We start from the raw sequence: 21,323 nt of genomic DNA, 5'->3' as shown, positions 1-21,323 counted from the left end.
ATCTTGGATAGAAAAAGGCGATTCAGACGATGAAGAATTCCTAAATCAGATATTACATGATCACCCGCCACCTTATGCGGTAAGCGACAATGTCCTGAGCACTAGTGCGGGTACTGAGAACCAGACGCAGGAGAAGGGAGTTACAGATACAGTACAGACTAGTGATACGGGTTCGATACAGAATTGTGTCAGTGTACCCACTGTTCCAGACATGCAGATGCAGTTGCAACCTCCACCGCAGATACAGAGAATCTATCCAGACGTCCCTGTACTAGAGACTACTACAAATCTGATAGTGCTGCCAGACCCGATATATATAAAATCGAGGTTAGTGCAGATTCAGCCAACTCCACAATTGCTGCCACAGCCACAGCCACAACTAATACCAGGGTATAATCCAGCAGCAGGACCTCCATTAATGCCTGCCCCGGCTTCAGAGAATCAGACCTTTGGAGTCGCTGCTCCACAGAGTTTTGGACCAGGTCAGACACCTGCAGCCATATCATTGCCAATTACTGTTGGTCCTCCGGTGCCATTGTATGCACAAGGTAAGCCTGGCATGTGTGATCAGGGAGTAATGACACAAGATGTAATAAGAGGAGGGTCCATAGGAATTCCCAAGTTAATGGCCCCAGGAGAGCAATCAGTCGAAAAACCGAGGTCTTTGTTAGACCTTAACCCGGCTGAAGCACCGTTGGAGGCACTGAGACAGGCAGGGCTATGAGTGCTAACCCCACAAACAATAAGTACGAATGCTTCACAGTCACCAATGATGCATGCAGGGAATATTTCACTGCAAGGTTTTACGGTGCAACAAGTGAATGAGTGGTTAGAAAAAACTTACGCTCCAAAAGCCGCAACAACTGTAGACATGTTAGAAAGGTCTGAGAAAGATAAGCACCTGAACTCTGTGAGACTGGGCGTGGAAGCTGCTGAACTAGTGGAAGGAACAATGGGGGTGAACAGATTAGAGTCATATACAGAAGCAGAATTGAGGTATCTGTGCCCTAAAATCACTAAAGAAGTAGCTAAGGTACATCAGAGGTTAGCAAACCTGGCAGGCAAATACCATATCGATATTGAGAATACTAAACATTTGAAAAGAAGTTACAGATTAGACTTTGACTCAAAGGACTTCGAGCACATGCGGTCTGCCGGGATGAAAGCACATCTAAAAGAAATACTGCAAAGTGCTCAGATCTGGGGAGCCTTAGAAAAGTGGGAAGGCAGATGGGCAAAGAAAAGAGATAAGGAGAAAAGTGACAGTCCGGGGTCAAGTCAGGCTAAAGCTTCACCAGATACGGAATCCGTAAAGATGCTACCAATGAGAGAAACAGCTGGTGGGGTTTTAGTCCATGTTCCGTGGTCCAGGGGAGACATTCTATCTTTCACAAATGATTATCCCAGTTTGAGGGAGAAACCAATCGAGTGGTACAAACAAACAGATAGGTTTGTGAAGCTTGCAAAATGTCTCTGGGAAGATTTGAATACCTTGTTTGAGATCATTGTTCCACCCGACTTATGGCTTGAGTGCAAGAGAGGGGTAGACTGGCCGACACAGGTGCCGGCAAGGGATAAGGTGACTGGAGCACCATCTGAAGAGGCAATGAAGTATGCAACAACATCTGAATGGCAACAAGAATTCTTAGCGTTCTGTTTTGATCGAGAAGTACCAGGCCAATACTACGGTACCTGAAATCAATCAGAGAAAAGACTGTGTTAAATTGAAATTGAAAAGGAAAAATTTAAAGATACAGAACTGAGAAAGAGACTTATAAATTACCGGATGTGACACTGATAACCTGAATTGACTTTGAAACCTGATTATGACAAGCTGCTAACCTGATTTGACAAAAGGGTTCCTGGAGTGAGTGAAACGCTGTGAATACAAGCAGAAAGAAAGAGACTTTACATCAAGAAAAAAAAAAAAAGAGTTTATATCATCCTCAAGTTGATTGTTATTCTGCTATCTGATTCTTTACAGACATGGTTTATAATAGAGGTAGTAACAAAAAGTGTAAGGTGTGTGGTTGGTTAAGTCTTATACTAGGTATTGTGGGTGCAATAATAATTGTAGGTGTGATTGTGGGAATGCCGTGGTTGGATGAGAAAGCGACTAACAATGCTTCAAAACCTGAGACTGCAACATTAACACCGTGGGAAAAGTTTGAGCAGGATGCAAAACACTTGCATGAGGGAACTAACTCAAAAGGGGAACTTTCCACTATTGTTTTCTATTGCTTGCTGAACGACTATGTTGAAACCATGGATGCAAAGAACTGTTATGTGTGCACAAAGATTCCTTCATCAGTACAAGAAGGGGTCACTTATCATAGCTTGCCATTAACTTATGGGATACATTGTAGTTTGCTACTAACAAGATTCTATAATCAAGAGCATGTGCAATATTTTTATTCAAATTTGGATGTGTTGTTTTCTTTTGTGCCAGTGACTGAGTTTTTGAATAAGTTAGGTGAGGAGCATAGTATAAAATTAGTTAGAGGTTTCTTTGAACCGACACTTACATTTGGGACAGCTTATGCACACTGCAACAATCTGACTTGCTTACTGACACATGTAGAGAAAAGCTTCTTAGATCTCACTGATGATTGACGCAAAGCTTTGAAAGAGCGACTAGAAAAGGGGTAAGAGAAACGCACATATGCAAATGATTATGCTTACACTGCAATAAAGCCACAAGGCAAATTAGCTAAAGATGCATTACACGTAGGAAGGCTTTGTATATATAGGCCAAAATCTGAACATGACACTTTATTTGTGGGAACGAGTGAATGCGGGCATGTGTTTTTGTTTCAGAGTAAATGGACATTCCTGTTAAATGGACAGGACCCAGCGATCCCTGGAATCTATTATATCTGTGGACTTAATGCTTATTACCGTCTCCCTAAGGGATGGTATGGGACATGTTATTTGGGAATAGTTTTCCCAAAGATTTACCAGATTAATGACTTAAAGCAAATACCTAAAACTTCAGAATTACAACATGCTAGACAAAAACGAGAGACAGCGGCTGCTGTCGTTGGTGACATATTTGGAGCCATAATTCCTACAGTAGGGGTTATCTTAAACTCCATAAAGATTCAAAAGTTGTCTATTATTGTGGATAACATGCTAACAAACTTTACAGGGGTTATACTCCTGATGGATACTGAACTTGCTGCGGAAAGAGCTATGACTCTTCAAAATCGGCTTCCTTTAGACATTCTTTTTGCAAAGAGCGGTGGAGTCTGCAAGATGCTCAACGAGCGTCATTCTTGCTCATTTATACCAGGCAATAGTAAAAAGATTAGAGGTATGCTTACTAACCTAACTAAAGATAGTGCAGATTTGAAGGATTTGAAGGAACCTGGGGCCAGATATACGAAAGGATTTTACCCATTCTGTGTCTATGGGAAAAAGCTTTCGTACATATGGCCCTTGGAGTGTGGGAGAAAGTGGGAAAAGGAATTGCCAGAGTAGGGAGCTGGTTTAGCAATATTTGGAATGGGGTTCTTGCAAAAATACTAAGGGGTCTATTAATTGTTCTGGCCTGTTTATTAGGATTATGGGGAGCATGCAAAATTAATGATAAAATTAGAAGAAATTGGACAAAGAGAAATAAGAAGAATGAGCAAAGTGAAAGGGAGAAAATGTTTAATGAAATTTGGGAAAGTTCACATAAGGGACAAGATGTTGAAATGCGCATTATGCGCAAGGTGAAAAATTAAGGGAAAGGTTTTGTGTGATGACGAACGTCATCAGAGGAGGGACTGAGAGTGCGTAACATATATAATCTATATTAACGTGAAATGCTTATGAATTGATGTGTGATAATGCCGCATAGAAACTGTAATAGTAATTTTGTTTAAACGTGCACCTGAAATGTGACTAGGGGGAGTGTCCGTCAATGTACACGTTGACTAATAATGATGACTAAAATGTTTATTATTATTACATTAAATGAGTTTTTACTAATTATTAATGATTGTATTATTAAATTTGTGCTTAAATCCTTGTAGGCCTTAAGTTAGCATGAGCCGAAGCTTAGCTGTTTGGCTCTCATATTAAATGTATTTTTTTCTATCTTACAGTATGCTGACTCACAAAAGGACATGACCTTTTATTTTTCTTCAAACTAGAAGACGAATGTAACCATGCTAGATCAGTTCCCATGCACTTTTCCATTTCTTGTAGAATTATATTAAAACAACATGAAACAGTGTAGATTAATGTAACATACAAGATCATTCAAACCGGTGAAGACAATGGAGCTACTGACCAAAATATGTGCAAAGAATTACAGAAAGATGAAATCATACCGGACGTGCCACCTCTGAAGACATCGAATGGGAGAACCAATCAGAGACTTGTAAAATAATATGGGGTGAAAGTTAGGTAACCTAATGTGTTTTCTGATCGGTTAAAGATAGTGGGGTATAGCAAATGTCCAATAGAATTTTGGGGGAATGTTCAATGAAAAAGGGATAAAAACCTATGACACGGAGAGCCATTTAGAATTAGGTAGGGAATGCCATTGATTTTATCCAGAAACTTTGTCACTCTGTTTGGTGACTTATTAGTTCGCTTAGAACCATCCTCATCCTTAGATTTGCCCATTTTACACTTTGCCTCCTTATGAGGGATGTGCCCCTTTTGCCCCGGAGCTGAGTTCTGACTGATGGCGTTTTGACTGATGTCCTGAAGACGAAGTCTGAGCCTGTGTGCTGAACTAAACTTTGGAGGGTAACTATGACAATACAATTGTGATTTGTCTGTTTGCTTTTCCTTTTTAGGTACCAACTGCTTACTTTTGACAGAGACCATAGTTAGATGTTTTCCAAATTGGTGTCCTAAATCGTTTTGCATGAAGCCCAACATGCCAATGCTAATCAGTGTTTAGGACAGGTGTTCACTAAACTGACGCAAATAGACAAACGACCGAAGCTATGCTTTGTTGAACTGGCGTGTTATTGACACTCTGCTAAATTAATCTATGTTCACGCCGCGTTATGTTCTGATGTTTGTGATTCTCGCCTTAATGAAATCTTACCAAAGTTGCAATATCGTGACTATGCTATTATGTTTCTTGGTTTTTAGATTAACGCATCTGCTCTTAGAATTGTAATCAATAGGAAATAAAACTCATAAAATTCTACTAAACTGGTGTGGTTATTCATGGCTGCAAGGTCATGGTAGAATCTTGAATTGATTAATGACTTTGAATAAAGAGAAATGTATTGTCGTGATAAATATTGATGACATTATTGACGTATAGATTGACATATTGATTAGCTATCTCGTCCTAAGGTGTCTCTCAACAGGGACAAAAGATTCATTGGCCTAAAACGAGTTCTGATGTGTAATAAATTATCACCCACTAACTTGCATGTGTAGATAGGGATAATCAAACTAGTCTCTTTTCACTGTTTGGTATACCATAGCGTTGATTTATGCCCTTTCTCCAGCACCCTGATTGTGTGAACAAGGCTGTTGTTTGCCCGAAATTCGTCATGGAAGGTGATTAAATCTATGTGATCTGCTCTAATGCCTGAGCGAGTGGAATTAGATGTATATATATATATATATATATATATATATATATATATATATATATATAGATATATATATGTTTATATATATAGTCATTGCATTTATATAGGGCTTACTGCCCCTGATGAGGCATTGAAAGTTAGTGGTTAATCGAGTGGTTATTGTTGTTTATTGTGATTAAACATGTGATTTCGAGTGTACACTTCATTTAAAAATGAAAAGCCTTAGCCTACTCTGTGCCAAGCCTTGTGCAGCCCATCAAAAATATTTTGGAGTGTCCAAATCATTGTACAGTGTCGGTACACTGCACAAGTGGATTTGGTGCAGAAAAAAGATGAGGTATCATCTAAAGATCTTTCCTCACTATTTTGTTATTAAAGGCTTCTCCCTCACTCACTAAAAATGTGTTATATGGCACTGGCTGTGTGTCTTGCCAATGTCAGATTTATACCCTGTTTTGTCACCCAATCCCATCCAAGTGTATGTGTACATGTTTGTGTATGTGCCTATTGTAGTATATGCATTGCACTTATAAGTGAAACAGAGTGATGGAGACGTGTGGGTTCTAGTTTGAAGTCCCAAGTCTGTTCCCAAGCACAGTGGAAGTGTATTACAAGAGATGCAGGAGGGATAACACTTAGATGGTGAAGTGAGTACAAAGGAGACAAAACTCCAATAGAAATTGATTTTATCCACTAGTAGCACTGCCACTTGGTAGATGTTGGAGGGAAGGGGTTGTAGTGGATTGTTCACCTCATGTAGCAAATGTGGAAGAATTTAGAGCAGGCTTGTTGGAAATGGCCTTTCTGGTGGGTTATCCCCAGACTTTTTGCCTTCCTCCTTCTCTTTTTTTGACCTCATTTTTGCTGGCTTTAGGACTCTGTGCACTTTACCACTGCTAATCAGTGCTAAAGTGGATATGCTCTCTCCTTAAAACATGGTGACATTGGCTCATACCCAATTGGACTATTTAATTTACTTATAAGTTCCTTTTAGAGTGCACTATATGTGCACTGGGCCTGTAGATTCAATGCTACTAGTGGGCCTGCAGCACTGATTGTGCCACCCACTTAAGCAGCCCCTTAACCTTGTCTCAAGCCTGCCATTGCAAGGCCTGTGTGTGCAGTTTCACTGCCAATTCGACTTGGCATTTAAAAGTACTTGCCAAACATAAAACTCCTAAGTTTTCTTTATATAGGTTACCCCTAAGGTATGCCCTAAGTAACCCATAGGGCAGGTTGCTGCGTAGGCAAAAGGCAGGACATCTACCTATTTAGTTTACATGTCCTGGTAGTGTAAAACTCCCAAATTTTGTATTACACCGCTGTGAGGCCTGCTCCCTTCATATGCTACAATCGGGGCTGCCCTCATACATTGTTCAAGTGGTAGCTGTTGATCTGAAAGGTGTAGGAAGGTAATATTTAGTATGGCCAGAATGGTGAAATAAACTCCAGCTGACTGGTGAAGTTGGATTTAATATTATTATTTTAGAATTGCCACTTTTAGAAAGTGTGCATTTCTCTGTATTTAAATCTTTCTGTGCCTTACAATCCATGTCTGGCTGGGTTTAGTTGACACCTCCTTGTGCATTCACTCAGAAACACCCCAAACACAGGATGCTCAGCCTCACTTGCATACATCTGCATTTTGAATGGGCCTTCCTGGGCTGGGAGGGTGGAGGGCCTGCTCTCACACAAAGGACTGCCACACCCCCTACTGGGACCCTGGCATACAGGATTGAACTGAAAGGGGTCCTGGTGCACTTCTAAGCCACTCTTTGAAGTCTCCCCACTTCAAAGGCACATTTGGGTATATAAACATGGCCTCTGCCCCTTCCAACTCAGAAACTTGTAACCAGAACCTGCATCCTGCCAAGAAGAACTGCCTGGCTGCCCAAAGGATTAACCTGACTACTTTCTGTGAAGGACTGCTGCCTTGCTGTTGCCCTGATGCCTTGCTGCTCTCTGGCTGTGGTGAAGAAGTGCTCTCCAAGGGCTTGGATAGAGCTTGCATCCTGTTCCCTGAAGTCACATGACCAAAAAGACTTCTCTCTTACAACTGGACTCCTTGTGCAGCGAAAATTTGACTCACAGCTTGCTAAAACCGACGCACAGCCAGCCCGCGGTTAGAAATTCAACGCACGCCAAACCAGAACGACGCAGCGTGACTTCGCAAGAAGATCAACGCGGCACCTGCATTGCGACCTGAACTTCGATGCACAGCCCACCAGATCGAAGCACAGCCATCCTGGATGGCGCAGCCCGACTTCCAGAGGGGAATCGATGCAGCACCTGCCTTGCAGGTGAAAATTGCACGCAACGCCCACCGGAACGACGCAGCGCTTGTGACTTCGCTCTGCAAGTCCAGGATTCCACACACAGACTCTGGGGTGTCTGAAAACCCCGCACCGCGAAGAGGATTCACAACTGAGCACCAGAAATTGACACACAGCCGTCCCTGCGTGGAAACTAAACGATACATCGCCATGTGCAGCCCGAGAAATTGACGCACACCTCTTTGTTTCCACGCTTCTCCTCCTCTGCGGCCCTTTGCCGAGATTTTTCACGCAAACCAGGTACTTTGTGCTTGAAAGAGACTTTGGCGGTCATGACAACATTGGTGGTAAAAGCCACTTACCGCCGTGCAGAAGACTGGCAACACACCGCTGCGGCAGCGGAAAACCGCCACAGCTATTCTGACCCACAGCACGGAATCCACCAAAACTGAGACACCCACACAAGTCCGCTACACCAAAGGTCAGTGATAAACTGGCGAAAACAAATCCTCCACCATCACGCCAACAGAAATACTGCCACACTATGACGACCCACGAATCCACGCAGCGGTCTTTCAACCGCGGTATTCCATTGGCGCTACACACCGCCGCGCTCAAAATACAAACACATTTACAAAACACTACCACATTGGACAATTCAAAATACACACACCTGATACACAAACACACACCACTCCCACACACCGAATACAATATAAAACACAGACCCACATCACCCACAAACCCCTACGACAACAATTACTGAGAGAAGGCCAGAGAGAGACACCACCATCGACAATACTAGCATCCACAGGCACACAACACCATCACCCACATAACTTCTACGCACCTCACACTACACACCACTACATATCAGCACATTTATCACCACACACACCACCCCACACATCACCTACACCACCCCATGGCATGACAAAGACACCCCAGGTTCTCGGAGGAGGAGCTCAGGGTCATGGTGGAGGAAATCGTCCAGGTAGAGCCACAGCTATTCGGAGCACAGGTGCAGCACACCTCCATAACCAGGAAGATGGAGCTATGGCAAAAAATAGTGGACAGGGTGAACGCAGTGGGACAGCACCCAAGAAATCGGGAGGACATCAGGAAGAGGTGGAACGACCAACGGGGGAAGGTGCGTTCCGTGGTCTCAAGACACCACCTGGCGGTTCAGCGGACTGGCGGCGGACCCCCACAACTAACAACATGGGAGGAGCAGGTCTTGGCGATTCTGCATCCTGAGGGCCTCGCAGGAGTAGGTGGAGGAATGGACTCTGGTAAGTCAAATCTTAACAATTTCATCCCCCACCCTACCTGCATGCCAGCACATACCCCCACCTTCACCCCCATCACTCTAACTCCTCACAAATGTCCCAACATCACAAACCACACATCCTAACACCAAGCACTGCATGCAACAACAAAGCATGGACACCCATCACCAAAGCATGCCCACTGCACATACCCATACACCCCATAAACCACCATCACTCAAGGTCCCACACAGGAATGCAAGCACTGGGGTACACGGTCACCCACTTATTACACACCATGGCACACACAGATGTAATAAAAATGCTTTTATACCTCTGCAGGACCCCTACCCAATGTCACCGGACAGGAGGGTCCACACATGTCCACACCACCAACAGAAGAGGCCCACAGTGATGACAGCACCTCTGTCCAACTGGATCTAGATGACCAGCCCGGTCTATCGGGGACCTCGGGACAGTCGGTTCCTCTCACCCAGTCACAGGCCACCACAGACGCAGCGTGACTTCGCAAGGAGAAGATCGACGCAGCACCTGCATTGTGACCGGAACTTCAACGTACGGACCATCGGATCGACGCACAGCCGACCTGGGATGACACAGGCCCGACTTCCAGAGGGGAATCAACGCAGCGTATGCGGGAGAAAATTCAGCGCAACTCCCACTGGAATGACGTAACGCTTGTGACTCCGCTCCGCAACCCCAGGATTCCACGCACAGACCCTGGGGCGTCTGAATACCCTGCAACCTGAAGAGGATCCATGGCACGACAAAGCCACCCCAGGTTCTCGGAGGAGGCGCTCAGGGTCATGGTGGAGGAAATCGTCCCGGTAGAGCCACAGCTATTCAGAGCACAGGTGCAGCACACCTCCATAGGTAGGAAGATGGAGATATGGCGGAGAATAGTGGAAAGGGTGAACGCAGTGGGACAGCACCCAAGAAATCGGGAGGACATGAGGAAGAGGTGGAATGACCTACGGGGGAATGTGCGTTCCGTGGTCTCAAGACACCCTCTGGCGGTTCAGCGGACTGGCGGCGGACACCCACCTCCTCCCCCACAACTAACAACATGGGAGGAGCAGGTCTTGGCGATTCTGCATCCTGAGGACCTTTCCCCCTCTGGAAACACTAGCACAGCACCCACCCAGCGGGCCCATACCTATGTCCCCTGGACACGTCAATCATCAGTGTGTCCACAACTACAGGGAACCCAGGATAACCCACCACCCCAACAACAACAGGGACCTGGGGGCAGTGGTATTGGCACACAGTCCAGGAGATGGAGGCCCAGGAACACAGGGGAACTGGAAGGGCTGCTGTGCGACAGGGGGCGGACAGGCCCAGGGAACCCACACTCCACGAGGCCCTCTCCAACATCATAGGAGCCTACCACCACTCCCAGGAGACGATGGTAACGGTACTGGCCAAGTTTCAGGAGACCCAGCGCCTGGAGGAGGAACAGTATTCGGGCTTCAGGGAGGAACTCAGAGCCATCAATTCCACCCTGGGCACCATCGTAGGGATGCTGAAGGAAGTACTCAACACCAGGAGGGACACTGTGGCACTACAAGGGGCCCCTGACACTAGCATGGACGATGAACTGCCCACCACCTCCGCCGGCACTAGTGGACAGGAGGCACCGCCACAGGAACACCACACCAGCACCCCACCCCCTGCAAAGGGAGAACCACCTCGTAAACGGTCCCTGAGATCCAGGACAAAGACAGAGAACGATGCCAAGACCCCCCGCCAAGAAATGAGACCACCCTGATTGTTATCCTTCTGTCCCACTTTGTCACCCTGTCCATCCGTAAACTGCCCCAGCTCCACTTCCTATGCCCATTAGGGCAATGCACCTGTGTGACTAATAGACTGGACTCTGCCATGGACATTCCTCCACCATCAACCCTCACCATTTTGCTACCCCCTCCAATATTGAGCACTTAAATAAACACCCTTAAAGCACAAAACAATCTGGAGTCAGTCTGTGATTTCGGAATACTGTATTAGCAGTCACTGTGGCAAAAAGCTCTTTCATTTGTAATGTCAACATACCTATGTCACACAGCTGTAGTCCATGAGGAATCAAAGCAGATGTCACACTGTGGGACCCACATCTGTGAAACCGGAAGGGAAAGTGACAACTCAGTGACCATACACTGGGTGAAAACGACAGACAGTAGAGAGGTAGTAGTGTTTAAGTACATGTAGTAGGCGAGTTTGTGTTCTTACCTGTGTTTCACTGGAAATATTGCTGGATCACTGAGTCCCTGTGGTCCATGTCTTCTTCTTCTGCTTCCTTGTCTTCACTGTCCACAGTCTCCACAGCTGCAACAACTCTGCCATCTGGACCATCCTCCTGCAGAAAAGGCACCTGTCATCGCAAAGCCAAGTTGTGAAGCATACAGCAGGCCACGGTGATCTGGCACACCTTCTTTGGTGAGTATAATAGGGATCCACCTGTCATATGGAGGCACTTGAACCTAGCCTTCAGGAGGCCGAAGGTGCATTCAATCACTCTCCTAGTTCGCCCATGGGCCTCATTGTACCGTTCCTCTGCCCTTGTCCTGGGATTCCTCACTGGGGTCAGTAGCCATGACAGGTTGGGGTAACCAGAGTCACATGCAAATGGCGAGGGACAACTGTTAGACACACACTAACCTGGAGGGATATCCCCAGACCCACACAACCATTCCCACTGACTTGCTTTGAGGTGCTCACCTAATAGCCACACACGGTGCCTCTGGAGTTGACCCATCACATAAGGGATGCTGCTATTCTTCTTGGCATTCACATGGGAGATGTACTGGTCTGCCAAACATACCATCTGTACATTCATAGAATGATAACTCTTCTGGTTTCTGTACACCTGTTCACTCCTGTGGGGGGGGACTAAAGCCACATGTGTCCCATCAATGGCACCTATGATGTTGGTGATATGTCCCAGGGCATAGAAATCACCTTTCACTGTAGGCAAATCCTCCACCTGAGGGAAAACGATGTAGCTCCGCATGTGTTTCAGCAGGGCAGACAACACTCTGGACAACACAATGGAAAACATAGGCTGGGACATCCCTGATGCTATGGCCACTGTTGTTTGAAATGACCCACTTGCAAGGAAATGGAGTACTGACAGCACTGACAGCACCTGCACTTGAGGGGTGATTCCTGTGGGATGGTGGATAGCTGAAATCAGGTCTGGCTCCGACTGGGTACACACTTCCTGGATTGTGGCACGGTCAAGCCTGTATGTGATGATCACATGTCTTTCCTCCATTGTCGACAGGTCCACCAATGGTCGGTACACCGGAGGATGCCGCCATCTCCTCACATGTCCCAGTGGACGGTGCCTATGAAGGACAACAGCGAGCACAGAGTCAAACAACTCAGAGGTACGTACCCACAGCTTACACAGAACACCAATCATAATCTAAAAAGTGGCCAGTATGTGTGTTGAGTCTAGGCCTAGGTCTGTGTGATGCAGTAGAAAATGAAGCATTGTGGGCCCCTGAAATGGCGGCTGCCTGACCTCTAAAGTGGGACAACGGGATGTGAGGTAACTGTGCTGGCGTTGTACACTGTTGCGGTAGGCGGTTGAAGACCGCAGCGCAATTCTGCATTGGTTAACATTGGACCCTATGGGTCCAAGGAGCCAATGACGATATATGCCAGCGGTGACGGTATGCACAGCCGCGGACGTGACCGCCATTTTCTATCTGTTCAATCACTCAATGCCTGATCTTCGACAGGAGAGGACCTACACTGCAAGTGCTGCTGTGACCTCAGTCTGGAAGAGTCAATGGCTCGAGTGTCTGGGGAAAAGGACCCTGCCTTCATATCGGAGGAGTTGGAGAAACTCGTGGATGGGGTCCTGCCCCAGTACACGCTACTCTACGGTCCTCCAGACAAACAGGTAAGTACACGTGGAGCATGCTGTATGGGCTATGCCTGTGTGGAGAGGTATGGATGTAAGAAGGAAGGGGGGAGAGTGCGGCGTGCATGAACCGACGGTGAGTGCATGTGCCACATGGCAAGGGTAGGGATGGGGGCCAATGACTGTGACGGTGCACTTGGTATTAAGTTTCTCTTCCCCCTGTACAAATCATGTAGGACAGCGCCCACCAGAAAAAATATATTTGGCGTGCCATCGCCAAGGACGTCCGGACCCTGGGGGTCTACCACAGACGGAGCACCCACTGCTGGAAAAGATGGGAGGACATTCGCCGCTGGAGCAAGAAGACGGTGGAGGCTCAGCTGGGGATGGCCTCCCAACGTGGGAGGGGTGCCCATCGCACCATGACCCCCCCTGATGTTCAGGATCTTGGTGGTGGCGTACCCGGAGTATGATGGGCGCTTGAGGGCATCACAACAGCCACAAGGGGGTGAGTACACTCTCATTCTGCTGATTTTGCGCACAGTGGAGGGGTCTGGGTGGGGGAGGTGGATTTGTATGATGGATTAAACCCAGATCTGTGAATGGGGGTGAATGTTTGATTGGTTCTGCATTCCGTCCATCAACTGTTCTTTTTGCATTTGTTGCCCCAAGTGGGAAGGGTATGCCCAGACATGGGTCCCGTGCTCACTATGCCACCAGATTCAAGCTAGCCTGGCTGAAGAGGGCTGATACCCCAAAACCAGTCCCAGGATGCTTGTTCCTGGTTTGGGGAACACGGTCAAGACTGATTTGCACATGGCTGGGTCCAAACTGGAATGGCATGGTGAGCAAAAAAACTGATGGATTAAATCCAGATCTGTGATGGGGGTGAATGTTTGATTGGTTCTGCATTCCGTCCATCGACTGTTCTTTTTGCATTTGTCGCCCCAAGTGGGAAATGTATGCCCAGACGTGGGTCCTGTGCTCACTATGCCACCAGATTCAAGCTAGCCTGGCTGAAGTGGGGTGATACCCCGAAACCGGTCCCAGGATGCTTGTTTCTGGTTCAGTGAGAACCTGGTCTGGCAGTTCGGGCTGCACTGTTCCCATTGGGAACAAGGTCAAGACTGAATTGCACATGGCTGGGTCCAAACTGGAATGGCATGTTGAGCAAAAAAAACGATGAATTAAACCCAGATCTGTGACTGGGGGTGAATGTTTGATTGGTTCTGCATTCCGTCCATCACCTGTTCTTTTTGCATTTGTCGCCCCAAGTGGGAAGGTTAAGCCCAGACGTGTGTCCCGTCCTCACTATGCCACCAGATTCAAGCTAGCCTGGCTGAAGAGGGGTGATACCCCAAAACCGGTCCCAGGATGCTTGTTTCTGGTCCAGGGAGGACCTGGTCCAGCAGTTCGGGCTGGACTGTTCCCTGGGGAACAGGGTCAAGACTGATTTGCATACGGCTGGGTCCAAACTGGGGTGGCATGGTGAGCAAAAGAATGATGGATTAAACCCAGGTTTGTGACTGGGGGTGAATGTTTGATTGGTTCTGCATTCCGTCCATCAACTGTTCTTTTTGCATTTGTCGCCCCAAGTGGGAAGGGTATGCCCAGACGTGGGTCCCGTGCTCACTATGGGGGTGATTCTAACCCTGGCGGTCGGTGATAAAGCGGCGGCCAACCCGCCAACAGGTTGGCGGTCCAAAAAATGGAATTCTGACCCTGGCGGGAACCGCCAACAGAGACCGCCACTTTAACACTCCGACCGCCACGGCGGTACAGACAAACAGCGTGGCGGTCACCGCCAACGGACAGGCGGCAGACAATGTACCGCCCACAGTATCATAACTCACCAATCCGCCACCTTTTCCGGGGCGGGAGCCCCGCCGATAAAAACACGGCGGAAACAGACTACGAACGGGAAAACGCTCACCTCTACGCACTCCACGAGGAAGGAGGACAGCATGGAACCCGAATTAAACATCCTACCTGCTCTCGTCTACCTGCTCATCTACCACGAGCACTAACGCCGGCGCAGACGACAACGGTGAGTACTGCACCTACGACACACGGGAGGGGGGAGGAGGAAAGCTTACGGCACACACATATGCGACCCCCACCCCCCCAAACTATGTACACACCAATGCAGAGCAACAAGTCACAGTGACACCACCCAAACCCCCCTGAAAAATGCAAAGACATAATTAAATTGTGAACAAAAATTTATGTACAAAATAGGCTCTGAAAAGTATTGGTCAACTAGCCAAAAAATCAATATCAAAATAATTCTATATACATTGTAATGGATAACCGAGGCAATTAGTCCTGCACATCTAAAGAAAATCGAAGTGTCCGTGGGCCAAAGTGTAACAATACAAGGGCAAAGCCCACACAGGAGACCTGAGTCCTTTGGAGAGAACACTGCAGGGGCATCTGATGAAAAAACTACAGGCACCTCAGGGGGAAGGGAAGGGGGGGCACCACAGCCACATAAGTCCACGACGCCAGATCCACGAAGGGGCCACCATGCCTACTGTGCCATCCTGGGGAGTGCAAAGCCACAGTCTCTCAAGTCTCTACAGTAGGTGGGATGCCCACTGTGCCATCCTGGGGAGTGCAAAGCCACAGTCTCTCAAGTCTCTACAGTTGGTGGGTTGCCCACTGTGCCATCCTGGGGAGTGCAAAGCCACAGTCTCTCAAGTCTATACAGTAGGTGGGTTGCCCACTGTTCCATCCTGGGGAGTGCAAAGCCACAGTCCATCAGGTGGATTACAGTCTCCACTGGTCAAGGAGGAGGCATGGTGGGCACAGAGAACCGTTAACAGTGCATGCAGGAAGGGCCCAGCGGAGCGGTGCTTGACAGGAAGGGCCCAGCGGAGCGGTGCTTGAGACGGCGGTGCCCAGCGGAGCGGTGCTTGAGACGGCGGTGCCAAGCGGAGCGGTGCTTGAGACGGCGGGGCCCAGCGGAGCGGTGCTTGACAGGAAGGGCCCAGCGGAGCAGTGCTTGAGACGGCGGGGCCCAGCGGAGCGGTGCCTGACAGGAAGGGCCCAGCGGAGCGGTGCTTGAGACGGCGGGGCCCAGCGGAGCGGTGCTTGAGACGGCGGTGCCCAGCGGAGCGGTGCTTGACAGGAAGGGCCCTGTTCAGCGGTGCTCTTCTGCACGGCGGGGCCCTCTTCAGCAGTGCTCTTCTGCACGGCGGGGCCCTCTTCAGCGGTGCTCTCCTGCACGGCGGGGCCCTCTTCAGCGGTGCTCTTCTGCACGGCGGGGCCCTCTTCAGCGGTGCTCGTCCAGTAAGTCAAGGGAGCCAGACCTGGCCTGGACTCCCTGCTCAGTCGCCCGTGCTGTTGCTGGACCCTTCGGTGACGGAGTCCTGGGCCCTTTGGTGTCCTCCCTAACACCCGGGATGGGGCTTGTGGGGCCCTCCTGCTCCGCGCTCCTGCTGGCTGACTTCTCCGCCCTGCTGCCCTTTCGCTCCTTTAGATGGGGCTCTCGGGCCCTTGCCTCCCCTAGATGTTGTGGCTGGTGAAGTGGGCGAACTTTGCTCCTTGGGGGCAGCCGTGTCAGTCCTCTCACGGCGGCCCTTTAGTTTCCTGGTCCTCTTGCCTGGGGGGGGCTGGCTGTCCCCTGGCTGCTGATTGAAGTGTCACTGCTGACAAAGGGTGGACTCCAGAACCCATGCACCACAGTGACACTCGAAGCTGGGCTGGTGGTGGCTGAGGTGCTCTTGGGACTCTTTGCAGATGGAGGGGGTGGGTCAGGGGAGGAAAAGAGGTTAAGATTAGCTGGGAAAAAGTTTTTTAGGACCAAGGTAAAGGGTAGGAGTAGTGGTGATGGGAGTGGAGGAAGAGAATGTGGTTGTAGGAGAGTCAGGTGTGCTGTCTTTGGGTGCAGGTGCTTGTGCTGGAGGCTGTCGTGAGGTGGATGGCTGTTGGGTGGGTGTCTGCCTGCGTTTGTATGTCTTGGAAGAGGGGGTGACAGACACAGTGGGAGAGGACACAGGGGTCGTGTAAATGGTAGTGGGGGTGGTGACTGCACGTGTGCGGACTGTACTGGAGGGTGTGCTGGTGATTGAAGCACTGGCTGATGGTGGTGTGCATGCAGGTGTTAGTGTAGACGTCACAGGGAGGGAGGAGGGAGACAAGGAGGAGGGGGACACAGAGGTGGTAGTGACTGTTGGAATGTCTGCATCTGGGTGTTGCTTGGGTGAATGCTTGTGGGTTCTGTGGTGCTTGTGTCTGGATGAGCTGCCCTTGGGTGTTGAGGTGTGTGCAGGCTGGTCTGATGGTGTGGATGGGATAGGCTGAGGAACAGGAGACAGAGACAGGGTGGAGGCAGTCAGAAGAGGGAGGCTGGAAACAGGGACAATGGCTGCCGTCAGTGCTGAGGCCAGAGCATTGAACGATCGTTGATGGGCAGCCTGACCCGAATGAATGCCCTCCAGGTAGGCATTGCTCCGATGCACCTCCCTTTCTACCCCCTGGATGGCATTCAAAAGGGTAGTCTGCCCAACAATGATGGTCTGAAGGAGGTCAATGACCTCCTCACTGAGGGCAGCAGGGGTGACAGGGGCAGGGGCTGAGGTGCCTGGGGCGAAGGAGACGCCCGCCTTCCTGGGCGAGCGGGCACGGAACGTAGGCTGTGGGGCTGCTGGGAGGGCGGGGCTGGTGCGCTGGGTGGCGGCTGTACCTGTAGAGGCGGGGGGCCCGGATGTTGCCGCCACCGCTAGGGAGCTCCCATCCGAGGACGTGTCAGTGTCGCTGGTGTCACCACCGGTCCCCGTTGTGGTGCTCCCCTCGCCCTCCGGATCACTGGTGCCCTCGGTGTCTGTTCCTGGGCCCACCGGGGCCTTGTGACTTGCAGCTCCCTCGTGCTCCGATGCCAATTCTCCTCCGCCTAATGATGCTAATGCACACATGCACAAGAAGATGAAGAAGAAGGATGGGGGGAGAAAAACGAAGACCAGGTTGAGTGCATGCAATGTCAACACCGTTGGCGGAGAGGACAGACACAGGAGCCTCATGCACTAAGCCGCGCATTCGGGGTACACTACTCAGTACTTCTGACTAGGACAACAGGTCTAGAGACGAAAAACGCGCACATGTGTGATGCTGGACCATCGATAGCTGTACTTGTCACCCTACAGAGGTGGGGGCCGGGAGCACAGGGCCATGCCTAAAGGAGAGGACTACACTACAGAAAGCGCCCTGGCCTAATGTCACCCACAACCCTCCTCCCCCACCCAGACGCCTCCACTGCGCAGAAAGATAACAGAATGTGCTGATACTCACCCCCTTGTGTCTGCTGTGATGTCCTCAAGCGCCTATCCAAATCAGGGTAGGCCACCACCAGGATCCGGGACATCAGGGGGGTCAGGGTATGACTGGCACCCCTCCTAGGTTGGGAGGCCATCCCCAGCAGTGACTCAGCGGTCTTCCTGGTCCCGCGGCGGATGTCCTCCCACCTCTTGCGGCAGTGGGTGGCCCGTCTGACGTGGATCCCCAGGGCCCGGACTTCCTTGGCGATGGCACGCCAAATCTCGACTTTCTGATGGGCGCTGACCTATGTGACATGTACAGGGTGGGAAGGAAAAATTCATCAATTTTCTGCATGTTAGATGTGATTGGCCCCCCCTCCCCAACCTTGCCATATGGCACATGCTCTCATCTGTCGTGCGTTGCACTCCTCATTAGCCCCCCACCCCACCAACTTACATCCACCCCACTCCACACAGGCATAGCCCATTCAATGTGCACCCAGTGTACTTACCTGTTGGTCTGGAGGACCGTAGAGTAACGCATACTGGGGGAGGACCCCATCCACAAGTTTCTCCAACTCCTCAGACGTGAAGGCAGGGGCCCTTTCCCCAGTCGCAGCAGCCATTGTCACTTCCAGACCGAGGTCACAGCAGCACTTGCAGTATAGGTCCTCTCCTGTGGATGATCAGGTCTCGAGTGATTAAGCAGATAGAAAATGGCGGTCACGCCCGCGGCGGTGCGTACCGCGGCGGTGCGTACCGCGACTGCCGGCGCACCTCGTCATTGGCTCCTGAAACCCATAGGCTTCAATGTTAACCAATGCGGCTTCGTATAGCGGTCTTCGACCGCCTACCGCCACGGTGTGCCACGCCAGCGCATTGACCTCACATCCCATTGTCCCACTTCACAGGTCAGGCAGCCGCCATTTCAAGGGCCCACATGGCATAATTTGTACTGCGTCACACAGGCCTAGGCCTTGCATTGCCACACATAGACGCCTTTCAATACATAGATAATCGTGTGCTAGGCATGCTGTGGTGAACGTACCTGTGATTTGCTTGACTCTGTGCTCCATGTTGTCCTTCCTAGGCACCGTCCGCTGGGACTTGCGAGGAGAAGGATAAATCCTCGCGTGTACCGACCGCTGGTGGACCTGTCGACAATGGAAGAACGCCATATCATACTACGATACCGACTTGACCGAGCCACTATACATGAACTGTGTGCCCAGCTGGAGCCAGCCCTGATGTCCCCCATCCGCCAACCCACAGGAATTCCCCCTCTAGTGCAGGTTCTGTCAGTCCTCCATTTTTTGGCAAGTGGCTCATTCCAGACAACAGTGGCCATGTCATCTGGAATGTCTCAGCCTATGTTTTCCAAAATTTTGTCTAGAGTGTTGTCTGCCCTGACGAAACACATGCGGAGCTACATTGTATTCCCTGAGGAGGTTGATTTGGCCACTGTGAAGGGTGATTTTTATGCCCTTGGACATATCCCCAACATAATTGGTGCCATTGATGGGACCCATGTGGCTTTAGTACCCCCAAAAGACGATGAGCAGGTGTACAGAAACAGGAAAAGTTACCATTCTATGAACGTCCAGGTGGTCTGTTTGGCTGACCAGTACATCTCCCATGTGAATGCCAAGTTCCCTGGGTCAGTGCATGACGCGTATGTGATGCGTAATAGCAGCATCCCTTATGTGATGGAACAGCTACAGAGACAACGTGTGTGGCTAATTGGTGACTCTGGTTACCCCAACCTGCCTTGGCTATTGACCCCAGTGAGGAATCCCCGGACCAGGGCAGAGGAACGGTACAATGAGGCCCATGGGCGAACTAGGAGGATCATAGAAAGAACCTTTGGCCTCCTGAAGGCCAGGTTTAGGTGCCTGCATATGACAGGGGGATCCCTGATGTACTCACCAAAGAAGGTGTGCCAGATCATCGTGGCCTGCTGTATGCTTCACAATCTGGCATTGCAACGTCAGGTGCCTTTCCTGCAGGAGGATGGTCCAGATGGTGGTGTTGAAGCAGCTGTGGAGCCTGCGGAGAGTGAAGAGGAGGAAGACGAAGAGGACAACACAGACAACAGGGACAGAGTTATCCAACAGTATTTTCAGTAGCACACAGGTAAGAATCACCCACGCCATTTAACATTTCCTGAAAGCCCCCTGCATTTTTACTTTGTGTATTTCCCCCCAGTTCTTTTAAACTGATGTTTGATTTTCCCTTCCCTTTTCAGTGCTGTATGACCCACTGCGTGACTTCTGCTTGGTTAGCCCATGGACTAATGCTTATTGACATTGGTATGTTGTCATCACAAAAATAACAGAACATTATTGATCAGTAATGTGTTATACATTTGTAAATAATACAGGCTGACTCCTGAATGATTTCAGTGCAATGAGTGATTTATTTTTAGTGCTAGATATTGGTACATGATATTAAAACGGTGATGGGTGAGGGTGGAGTTATGTCCATGGCAGAGCCCAGTTCTCAGTTTCACAGGTGCATTGTCCATATGCCTGTGGAAGGATGGAGCAGGGGCAGTTCAAGGTTGGACAGGGTGACACTGTGGGACAGTGGGATGACATCAGGGGGTATCTTATGCTGGCGGGGGTCTTGGCATCCTACTCTGTCTTCCTGTGAGATCTCAGGTTCCTCTTGCGGGGTGGTTGTTCTTCAGCAGGAGGTGGGGTTCTGGTGGCCCGTCGTTCTGTGGGGGCCTCCTGACCACTCGCGTCGGCGGAGGTGGTAGGCTGTTCCTTGCTTGTGACAGGGGCCCTTTGTGGTGCCACATGGTCCCTCAATGTGTTTTCTATCCGGTTGAGGGCCTGGACTATGGTCCCCATAGCGGTAGCGATGTTCCTGAGTTCATTGCTGAACCCCATGTACCGTTCCTCCTGCTGTGCCTGGATATCGGTGAACCTGGCCAGTACTGTCGCCATCGTCTCCTGGGAGTGATGGTATGCTCCCATGATGGTGGTGAGGGCCTCTTGGAGAGTGGGTTCCCTGGGCCTCTCCTCCCCCCCCCTGTCGCACAGCAGCCCTCCCAGTTGCCCTGTTTCCCCGGGCCTCTG

Source organism: Pleurodeles waltl, chromosome 9 (assembly GCF_031143425.1).
Source record: "Pleurodeles waltl isolate 20211129_DDA chromosome 9, aPleWal1.hap1.20221129, whole genome shotgun sequence".
NCBI classification, from domain to species: domain Eukaryota; kingdom Metazoa; phylum Chordata; class Amphibia; order Caudata; family Salamandridae; genus Pleurodeles; species Pleurodeles waltl.
Note: the sequence above shows the minus strand (reverse complement) of the source record.